Source organism: Mauremys reevesii, unplaced genomic scaffold, assembly GCF_016161935.1.
Source record: "Mauremys reevesii isolate NIE-2019 unplaced genomic scaffold, ASM1616193v1 Contig5, whole genome shotgun sequence".
NCBI classification, from domain to species: domain Eukaryota; kingdom Metazoa; phylum Chordata; order Testudines; family Geoemydidae; genus Mauremys; species Mauremys reevesii.
In genome coordinates, this window is record NW_024100862.1 from 866,895 (window position 1) to 878,194 (window position 11,300).

Consider the following 11,300-nt stretch of genomic DNA (forward strand, 5'->3'; position numbering starts at 1 on the left):
TGAAGATTGAAGGACAATTTGTGATGTTACCTAGTGCTCCCCACAGTGGATTGAAGCACATTTCTGTGTGGATGCAAGTTCATTTCAGTAGCTTTACAAGGAGGAAAATGACAGACATTTTGTAGTCAAACCAAGGCCTAAGGTGTTACAATATTTCAGTTCACACAGTTGGGCAGATCAAGAAGATTTTTGGAACTTGATATTAATTATTATGTACTTGGGAATGTCTGAAATCTCTACTAGATTCAGTACATTATGGTATTTGTTGTCCAGGTTTTATTAAAAGTGGTGTGTGAATGTACTTAAACATGAGGCTTTCTTTTCTTTTTCATAAGGAAGGGACAATAAGAAGAGTAAGTTTGAATTGGTATTGGAACAGTTACATTCAGAGGAGAACTATGTGCCTTCACTATAACAATAACATTTACTCAGTTTAGCAGTGTGGGAAGTTTATAATCTTTAATGATGCCCAGTATATTAAATGGGAGCAGGAACATGCTGGAGACCTCTTCAGAACCTCCACAGGAATATCTACAGAAAAGGCTTAATGTGACTGATTGTGGCATAGGGAGTGTGTGAAACTTATGTGCTGGGTGTACTGGAGTCAGACAGGTTTCCTCTCAGATATAGCAAACAGAATATTGCTAAGGATGTGGAGTTTTCAATCTACTGCCAAGGAAAACAATTACTCTTTAGGCTTGTCTACATGGTGAAATTGACTGGTAAAATTATTCTGGAGCAGCTCCCCATGTGGACATGCTTATTCTGCAGAAATAAAGTCTTTTCCTGTTTAGCTTAATCCATTTTAGAAGTGGATTCAGCTAAACTGGAAAATTCACTCTCTCTGGGAAAAGAGTGTCCACACAGAGAGTTACTCCAGAATAGCTATAGAGTTTTAGGCCTGGTCTACACTAGGACTTTAATTCGAATTTAGCAGCGTTAATTCGAACTAACCGCTCAACCGTCCACACTAGGAAGCCATTTAATTCGAACTAGAGGGCTCTTTAGTTTGAATTTGGTACTCCACCCTGACAGGTGGAGTAACGCTAAATTCGACATGGCTAGCTCGAATTAGGCTAGGTGTGGATGCAAATCGAACTTAGTAGCTCCGGGAGCTATCCCACAGTGCACCACTCTGTTGACGCTCTGGACAGCAGTCCGAGCTTCGATGCTCTGAGCAGCCACAGAGGAAACGACCCGGGAAAATTTGAATTCCTTTTCCTGTCTGGACAGTTAGAATCTCATTTTGTGGTTGGACATCGGGGCGAGCTCAGCAGCACCGGCAGCAATGCAGAGCTCTCCAGCAGAGGAGTTCATGTAATCTCTGAATAGAAAGAGGGACCCGGCATAGACTGACCGGGAACTCTTGGATCTGATCGCTGTGTGGGGCGAGGAGTCTGTGCTTTCGGAGCTGCGCTCCAAAAAACGGAATGCAAAGACCTACGAGAAGGTCTCCAAAGCCATGATCCAGACAGAGGATACAGCCGTCATGCAACGCATCGCCGCGTGAAAACCAAGGACCCCAGACAAGGCTACCAAAAAATCAAAGCGGCAAACGGACGCTACGGAGCCTGCCACCACTGCCCCACCAGTGACCGTGGACTCTGACGATGGGACAGTGTCGACGGCCAGTTCCTCGGTGATGTTCGCGGACGGGGAAGATGAGGAAGGGTTTGTGGAGGACGAGGCAGGCGACAGCGCTTACAACGCTGGTTTCCCCGACAGCCAGGATCTATTCATCACCATCACGGAGATCCCCCAACAACCCTCCCCGGCCATTAACCCGGACCCTGAATCAGGGGAAGGAGCAGTCGGTAAGTGCTGTAACCATGTTAACTTTTATTCTTAATATAACAGGAATCTGAACTGTGTGAAAAGGAGGGCTCTCTAGATATGGGGATAGAACAGAAATCATCCTTGGAGAGCTCCACGAAGCTCTCCTTGCGTTAATCGAAAAGCATCAGCAGGAGGTTCCTGGGGAGAGCTGCCTTATTGGGTGCTCCGTGGTAGCAGAGTTTTCCGCGCGAGGCTTTCATGAGGAACTCAGGGAGCACTGCCTCCCCGAGCACGGCTGCATCGGGCCCTGGTTCGTGCTAGCTTTCACGCAGCATGCGCTCTCTATCTCCTTCAGTGACCCTCCTCAGGGTGATCTCGCTCGGAGACTCCTGCATCTAATTAGGGTAATTACTGTAATTTTACGCCTGGTCCAAAGTATTTTTCAGAAATCTACGGACAGACGGCATAGCACAGACTCAGCACGCAGCTGCGTGACGAGCGTAACGGAAAGCCAAAGAATATAATGGACGCTCATGGAGGGAGGGGGGAAGGAGGACGCAAGCTATCCCACAGTTCCTGCTGTCTCCGAAAAGTATTTGCATTCTTGGATGAGCTCCAAATGCTTCTAGGGTCAAACACAGTGTCTGCGGTGGGTCAGGGCATAGTTCGGCAATTTGCGCACACACCCCACCCACCACCAGAAGTGAAAACAATCCTCTGTTGACTGTTTTACATGTCACCCTATCTTTACTGAATGCTGCAGATAGACGTGATGGTGCAGCACTCAACACCAACATCCTTGCTCCCCCCATGCTATTGAAGGCTGACGGTACAATAAGATGGAAATCCATCCTCATCATCAGCCTCTTGGCATATGGGGCAGTGCAAAAGGACAGGTAACCATGCCCATCTTATTACCAATTTATGGTATGGTTGATGGTACAATATGGCTGGTAACCATCTCTGCTGTCATGCAAAAGCAAAAGCATGCTGCTGTGTAGCGCTGCTGGCCCGCCTCTGTCAGCGGCATCTAGTACACATACGGTGACATACACAAAAGGCAAAACAGTGTCCATGGTTGCCACGCTATGGCATATGCCAGGGCAATTCTGGGAAAACGGGCTTGAAATGATTGTCTGCCGTTGCTTTCCCGGAGGAAGGAATGACTGGCGACATTTACCCAGAATCCACCGCGAAAATGATTTGTGCCCCAGCAGGCACAGGGGTCTCAACCCAGAATTCCCAGAGACAGCCTAGACTCAGTTAATTGTTCGCCAAAATGTATCTTTGCAAGGAATTCACTCCCTGTTTCCCATCTCACAGCTTCCACTGTCTCCAGACCTGCCACAGCATCCCCCTCGCAGAGGGTGGCGAAGATTAGGCGGCGAAAGAAAAAGACAAGGGACAAGATGTTCGAGGAACGTATGGGCTGCTACCTAGCAGAGGCAGACCAGCAGAGCCAGTGGAGGGAGAGCGTCTCTCTGTGCCAGCGCTCACACAGCGAATGGGAGGAGAGGTGGCGTGAGGAAGACAAGCAGGCGACTGAAACAATGTTTGGACTAGTGAGGGAGCAAACGGACATGCTCAGGCGCCTTGTGGATGTTCTGCAGGACCGCAGGAGGACAGAGCCCCCCTGCAGTGTATCTGCAACCGCCCTCCCCCGCCACAAAGTCCCATACCCCCCTCACCGAAAATAATCAGGAGGAGGGGCGGCCGGGGACGTGAATACTGTCACTGCACCACAGCACAGTGCTCAAGTACCCAAAAGCTCTCATACCCTACAGTTGCCGAAGTCCTTCACTTCCAGACTCACAGTAGTCCCAATCCCAGTCCCATCCCCTAACTGTCTACTTAATTAATAAAAATGCTTTGCTGTTAATTACTATTTCCGTTATGTTTTTTCAAAGAAGACTGTGTTCGAATGGGGGGCGTGGGGAAGGGTGTGGTTAATTGCACAGGACAGTCACCTTTCCCAGGGTACAGACACGGGGGCAGGATCAGCAGCGGGTCACACACACGGTGCAGTCAGTAGGCAATCTGGTCGGTTTTTGGAGGTGGTTTCCAGGATCTGTGTGGGCGGGGGAGATGTGACTTTGCAGCGGGGGAGGGCGGTTACAGCTCTTATACAGCGGTCCTTGTCCTGGACCGCTGAGTCACGCAGCTGAGGAATCTGTATCCATCCTCCTCCACCATAAGGTCACATATCCGCCCGCACACAGAATTCCATAAAGAGGGATGGCAGGGTCCGTTGAAAGAAGCATTCCGGCACTGCGGACCGCTCTAGGAGCAGGAGCCTGTCATTCCTTGAGTTTAGAGGCGGTCTTTACATCACCGCACACCCTACCCAGCACAGCCTGCGTCCCAGTTTCAACCCTTTCACGAAAAGTCATGAATAAAGAAACCTTTGTTAAGTAATAATGGGACATGTATTTTATTTTTACACGTGTGCTGGAAGTGGGGGTAACGGGGTGAACGGGGTATGTAACCGAAGAGGAGAGTCAACAGTCAGTGGGTAAAGAAACAGGGGCAGGTTCAGCTTCTCTGTAAAGAAACTGAATAGTCACAGGTCACGCTGCTCGCTGCTCGCTGGTATTTGAAGAGTTCCTTGTCGCTGTCCCAGGCGCCTGTATAGGGCTTCATGAGCAAGTGCATTAGCGGGCAGGCTGGGTCCCCGAGGATGACTATAGGCATCTGCACATCCACAACAGTTATTTCGTGGTCCGGGAAGAAACTACCTTCCTGCAGGCGTCTGAGAGCAGCCCACAGTTCCTGAAAACACACGCATCATGAACCTTGCCCGGCCACCAGACGTTGATGTTTGTAAAACGTCCCGTATGGTCCCCCAGTGCTTGCAGCACCATTGAAAAGTAGCCCAATTTCTCAGCAGTTGACTGTGGAAGAGCTGGATGATAAAGTGCGAGGAGGAGAAAACGGCGATGATCGCAGCGGGCTCCATGCTTGCAGTGCTGTGGCGTCCGCGCTGTCACTGACCAGAAAAGTGCACGAACAGATTGCCCGCAGGCACTTTCACGGAGGGAGGGAGGGAGGGAGGTTGTGATTGATGGTTCAATGACGACACTTACCCAAAACCACCCTCGACACATTTCTCCCCCCAGCAGGCATTGGGGGCTCTACCCAGCATTCCAATGCACAGCGGGGAGTGCGGGAACTGTGGGATAGCTTCCCACAGTGCACCGGTTCCAAAGTCGACGCTGGCCCCGTGAATGTGGACTCCGAAATTCGAATTAGTGTATTTAGTATGGATACACAAATTCGACTTCATAAGGTCGAATCCACAAATTCGAACTAAGTTGATTCGAAATAGTCTTGTTGTGTAGACAAGGCCTCAGATTCACATCCTACATTATTCTGAGGTAACTTCCTCATGTAGGCAAGCCCTTATTTGGAAAGATTTGGTCACATTGCTGGTAGCAAGTCATGGCAGGCAGGACATGTGCAAGTTCTTCTTTGCTTGAGTTTCTGCCAGTTTTATTCACTTCTTTAGTGGAGGAGCTTGTGGAGCATAAGGCTACTGTGTTTTGGTCAGACTTATTCTGCTCATGGCTGGTGAAATCTTATGAGGAGTCCACATCCATTGCTAATGGAGACTGTTAATATGTTTCTTAGGGAGGACAAGTGGCCTATGTCTCTTATACAGGCCTCTCTTTCTAGGCCTCTGCTTAACAACCCATCACTTTACACTGAGGTGTTGTGATAATGAGCTTCACAACACCTAACTTTTAGGCACCTAGAAAATCACTGGGATAATGATGTGTAGTAAGATGAGGCCCTGAGACATAAACACTTGGTATCAGAGGCCCGGTATGAGGCTTGAACTGAAGTAATGGTCAAGACGTTGCTAGCATAAAGCGAAGTTAGGCTGTGAGACAGAGGCAGGCCCTGCTCACAGAAGTTGGGAAGAGGAAGGCTGCTAAAAGCACGTATACACACGTAAGCAATAATAAGATGAACGTATGCCAGGATGGCACCAGAACAGCCTGGTTTGAACATATGCCACACAGATAAAAAGGAACAGGCAGAGCCAGCCTAAAGACAGTATGAAAGGACCATATGGTGGATAGACAGTATGATGGATAGACTCGATTATTCAAACCAATCTTTAACAGGAGAAATGCAACAACCTAATGCATAGAGGGGTTGTACCTCAGTGCGTTCAGTAATGTGTTACCTATTTGTACTTGTGTATAAGAATGCATCCCTGAGTGGACATCTTTGTCTGGCATGGGGGGCAGTGGCCAATCCCACCACTGACTGAGCCAGTCCATTGTCAGGGAGCACATACGTACTAGCAGAACTGTAGACATCTGATCCGGGGAGCTAGAGACTCTGTTTCATTTGACAATAAATATGGCCAGGTACCTTTGTACCTTATTAGAGTCTGTGGTCATTGGGCAGTTCACTCAAGATCTGCTGTGCCAGCTATCTGCGCAGAGCTGGGACAGCACACAGGGAGAACACACACACATGCACGTCATTGAACAGAGCAGAACACCACACTGGTAGCATCTGATGACAGATGGGATCTCCATAACCCTGAGTTAGGCACCTAAACTCCCTGCACAATGCTTGGGGAGAGATAGGCACCTTAAAACAGATCCAGAAAAGCTGACGTGATAGGCAGGGAATCACCTAAGTCAGAGAATGGGAGATGCCAACAAGAGGGTTGTGTGCCTAGCCCCACTTCTTTCACAAAGACAGGCATCTAAATGGAGGCTTCCGGGAGGTGTCAGTGTCTGCTTGCAATCTTCAGTCAGCTCTAACTTTAGTCTACACTACAGACTGACATCAGTATTACTATGTTGCTCAGCGGTGTGAATAATCCAGACCCCTGAGTGACATAGTTACATAGACCTGACCAGCCCCCTGTGCACAGCTCTATGTTGAGGGGAGGGCTTCTGCCGCTGATCTAGCTACTGCCTCTCAGGCTATGCCTAAACTGCCACTTATGTCAGCATAATTTATGTTCCTGAGGGGTGTGAATAAACCACCTCCCTGAGCAACATAAATTACATCAACATAAACATCGGTGTGGACAGTGCTATACTGGTGGGAGAGCTTCTCCCTCTGACATAGCTACTGCTGCTCATTGGGGTGGATTAATTATGTCGATGGGAGAGCTCTCTCCCGTTGGCGTAGAGCAGCTACACTAGAGATCTTACAACAACGCAACTGCATGGGTACAGCTGTGCGGCTGCAAGATCTCTAGTGTAGACATAGCCTTAGGGAGGTGGATTAACTATACCCTCAGGAGAGCTCTCTGCCATCAGCCTAGAGCGTCTTTCATTAAAGCGCTACAGCGGCAGTCTTTTAAGTGTAGACCTGCCCCTAGGCACTGAAGCTAGAAACACCACAGAAGACAACAGTAGCAGCTCCCTTATTACTTTCAGCCCAGCAGTTAGCACACTCACCTGAGATGGGGGAGACCCAGGTTCAGTTCCTGCTCCTGCCTAATAAGGAACAGGATTTGAACTGTCAACTCCTACATGCTATGGGATACTCAGACATGATGCTTTCTCAATCTCTGCTCTTGCAGCTGTTCCACTCTGCATAAAATATTAAACAGTTACGGGGCCAGAGAGAGAAAAAATAGGACTTATTGTATACCCTGATGGTTAGGAAAATGGGAGTTCTGGGGGCAGGCCCCTTTTGCCATATGAAAAGGCTACAAAAAGTAATGAACATCATGGCAAAAAAGGAACTTTGAATGGATTCCCCCTCAATATATTTTGCCTTTGTTGTTTCTTTTTTTACTATTTTCTGTCTGTCCAAACCATTCAGCTAATGAACAGAAATCGGTTTTCACTTCAGGTCTGCAAGAAATTCCCTCTGAAATCCGTGTCTCAAAACAGGCTTCTGCCACTCCCCATATTTCCTTTCGTGGAAAGCCTCCCACACATTAGAGAGAGAGAGAGATTAATATATATATATATATATATATATTTTCTAATAATCATTTTTTATTTATCACAATAAAACTCCAGAAACAGGTAACATGTAGGATCTTTAAAGCAGCGGTATTGCTCAGGATTTCCTCTGTTTCAGTAACAGAGGGAGTTTTACAGTTGGAAGCTGTGTCTGGTTAGGGATCACTTACAATGGATTTCACGAGGGTGTCAAATTGGAATTTGCCATTAATCTCTTGAATGGGTTCAAGATGAGGCACGTTGGGAGAGTGTATGTGTGTGGGCATGGAGCTAAGAAGCACTGCTGTTTAACCAATGAGAAATGTTTTCTCTTTCTTTCTCTTCATATAGGTGGGAAAGAAAAGAACAAAGAAGCAGGTAAGGTTTCCCAGAATGCTACTTGCCCTTCAGCCAGTGTCAAATGTCACTCAGCCATATGGAGAGAAGAGAAAAGATCAGGCAAATGGCTATTTCAGATGCCAGTTGAAGACATCTACCACTGCAGGGGACAAGGTGCTTTATGGGCGTGTTGAGCTTTTAACAGTCTCCCTCTGGAACTGGAGATTTGTCGGTGTGGCTAATTTTCAAACTATTTTGCTGGATTAGGTTGGTAATTGTAGAAAGATGCTTTCGTCACACACACATACATACACACGCACACAAACACACACACATGGTTTAAACCTCTTTGTCAGCATTAATGTGGACAAAATGGAGAGAGTCAAGAAGACTGAAGGGGGATCTGTCATCAAATATGTTATATACTTCTATAAAGAGGACAGTGATCTGTTGGCCTCCATGTCATAGAATCATAGAATTTCAGGGTTGAAAGGGACTCTGCACTTGTCCTTCTTGAACCTCATCAGGTTTCTTTTGGCCCAATCCTCTAATTTGTCTAGGTCTCTCTGTATCCTATCCCTACCCTCCAGCGTATCTACCACTCCTCCCAGTTTAGTGTCATCTGCAAACTTGCTGAGAGTGCAGTACACGCCATCCTCCAGATCATTAATGAAGATATTGAGCAAAACCGGCCCCAGGGCCAACCCTTGGGGCACTCCGCTTGATACCGGCTGCCAACTAGACATGGAGCCATTGATCACTACCCGTTGAGCCCAACGATCTAGCCAGCTTTCTATCCACCTTATAGTCCATTCATCCAGCCCATACTTGCTGGCAAGAATACCGTGGGAGACTGTATCAAAAGCTTTCCTAAAGACAAGGAATAACACATCCACTGCTTTCCCCTCATCCACAGACCCAGTTATCTCCTCATAGATAAGGTTAGTCAGGTTAGGTTAGTCAGGCATGACTTGCCCTTGGTAAATCCATGCTAACAATTCCTGATCACTTTCCTCTCCTCTACCCTTGTGTGATTGGGCAGCACTGCCCCGCCCCAGCCCAAGCAGCGAAGTCCCACCCTGTCCATACTGAGCATGCTCCAAGTGCTCTGGGAATATAAAATGAGGGAGCCTAGCTCAGTCTGGGCCGGTGGCTGCAGAGGAAGGACCTGACCGGGAAGCTCCTGCTGAGACCCTGCCGCCGCCCGCGGAGGCGCCGGGGACTGAAGCCTCTCCAGGCCAGCTCGAAGCCCTACGACAAGAGGAACCTATGGAGGCATCTGACCCGGAGGCCCGCAGGGAACCTAGGGACTCGTGGGAGACCTCCCCACTCAAGCTGGTAGGAAGTGACCCAGGGGGGGATGGGGACTGGTACCTTGCCCCCAGCAAGCCTCAGCATGTTTTGGTAGGACCCCCCCGCTGAGCCAGGGGCAAAGTACTATGCCACGGTTAGGGCTGGAGGCTGGGACTCGGTGTAGTGGGGGAGTCTCTGGCCACCAGGCCGCATTGCCCTGCAATCCAGGGTGACTCTATGGACTGGCCACTAAGCTGCATTGCCCTGCAACCTGGGGCGACCCTAGAGACTCTGGCCCACTAGGCCGCATTGCCCTGCAACCAGGGGCAGGTCTCTGGACTCTGGCTACTAAGCCGTATTGCCCAGTAACCAGGGGCACAAACCCACACACCTTGGACAGGTCAACATTGTTCACTAAGCAGACCAAAAAATCACTCCACTCCCTAAAAGATTTGAGAGCCACATTAAGATCCCTAGGTATTTACACATCAGTACAAAAGAGAAGGCCTGGTAAAAACCACACTAGACAAAGTTCTTGGACTCCTTCATTTTTCCCACCTCAAAGACATTATGATCCACAAAGAAAAAGTCAGAGACCTCCTAAACGTAGACTGCCCCATCACAACTATCAACATCTCAATCATCCACATCAAAGAAGCAGTTTTGAAAATTTGGTTGAGGCCCCAAGATGCCACCCCCCAGCATTCCTTGTTGCAACAACCCAAACTTTTCTACCGATTTGGGGACCACCTTACCCCTTTCTACCCAGTGTGGCAGAGTATCACCACGAACAAGTGGGTATTAGAAATTATCAACAACATATACTCAAACCACTCTACCTCTCTGCCTTCTACCCAACTTCCCTCCCCGTCCCTTTTCAGTGACCTTTTATGTGAGGAAATGCACCACTTCTTACAACTAGGTGCTATAGAACCAGTTCCGATCCAACACAGAGGGAAGGCTTTTATTCTAAATATTTCCTAATACAGATGGTTTAGTGGTTGGAGGCCCATTCTAGACCTAAGAGCACTTAACAAATTCATGACATTATGATTCAAGATGGTTACATTAGCAACAGTAATCCCAGCACTGAACCATGGGGACTGGCTCTAGGCCCTTAACCTTCAAGATGTCTATTTTCATATTACCATTCACCAATCCCACAGGCGATTCCTCATATTTATGGTGAAGCAGGATCACTTCCAATACAAAGTAATCCCTTTTTGCCTCTCTTCAGCATCCAGGGTGTTCTCCAAAGTCCTTGGTAGTGACATACCTCCAAAAACATGGAATTATGATATTCCCATACTTTTTGCCTATTCAAGGCCCCTTCATGAGACAACACATTATTAGCTCCTTGAGAGACTATGGACCTTTTCTTACAACTAGGCCTATAAACATCAGAAATCAACATTGACACTTGTACAGCACATAGAGTCGTAGGAGCCTACCTTGATGCAATGGAGGTCAAAGCCTTCCTCCCAACACACAGATTCACTATCCTAGTTAGCTTGATCTCCACAGTTCAAACCAATGTGCAGGTAGTCACAACTTGCCTACAACGGCTGGGAGACATGGCAGCTGCCATCTTTGTTGTAAAACATACCAGACTCCATATGTAGAGACGCAATTTAAACGAGAGTCTCTCAATGTCCTTCACAATCAAAAGCTCAATCGGCTGATGGAGAAAACCCCACAAAGTGTGTGCAGGAGTTCCCTTCACCCAACCACCACCATCACTGATATTGATGATGGATACATCCCTGTTGGGATGTGAAGCCCATTTGGATGACTACACAGGGTCCCCTTCAGAGACCACAGCAGATATTCTCAGAAGGAAGTTCTCACAAGAACACGAGTGGGAGATAGGTACCATAATCCTACACAAAATAGTCGTGCACTGGAGACTCCCAATGATAGACTGTTTTGTCACATCCGAGAACAGTAAATTCCCTCAATTGTGCTCAA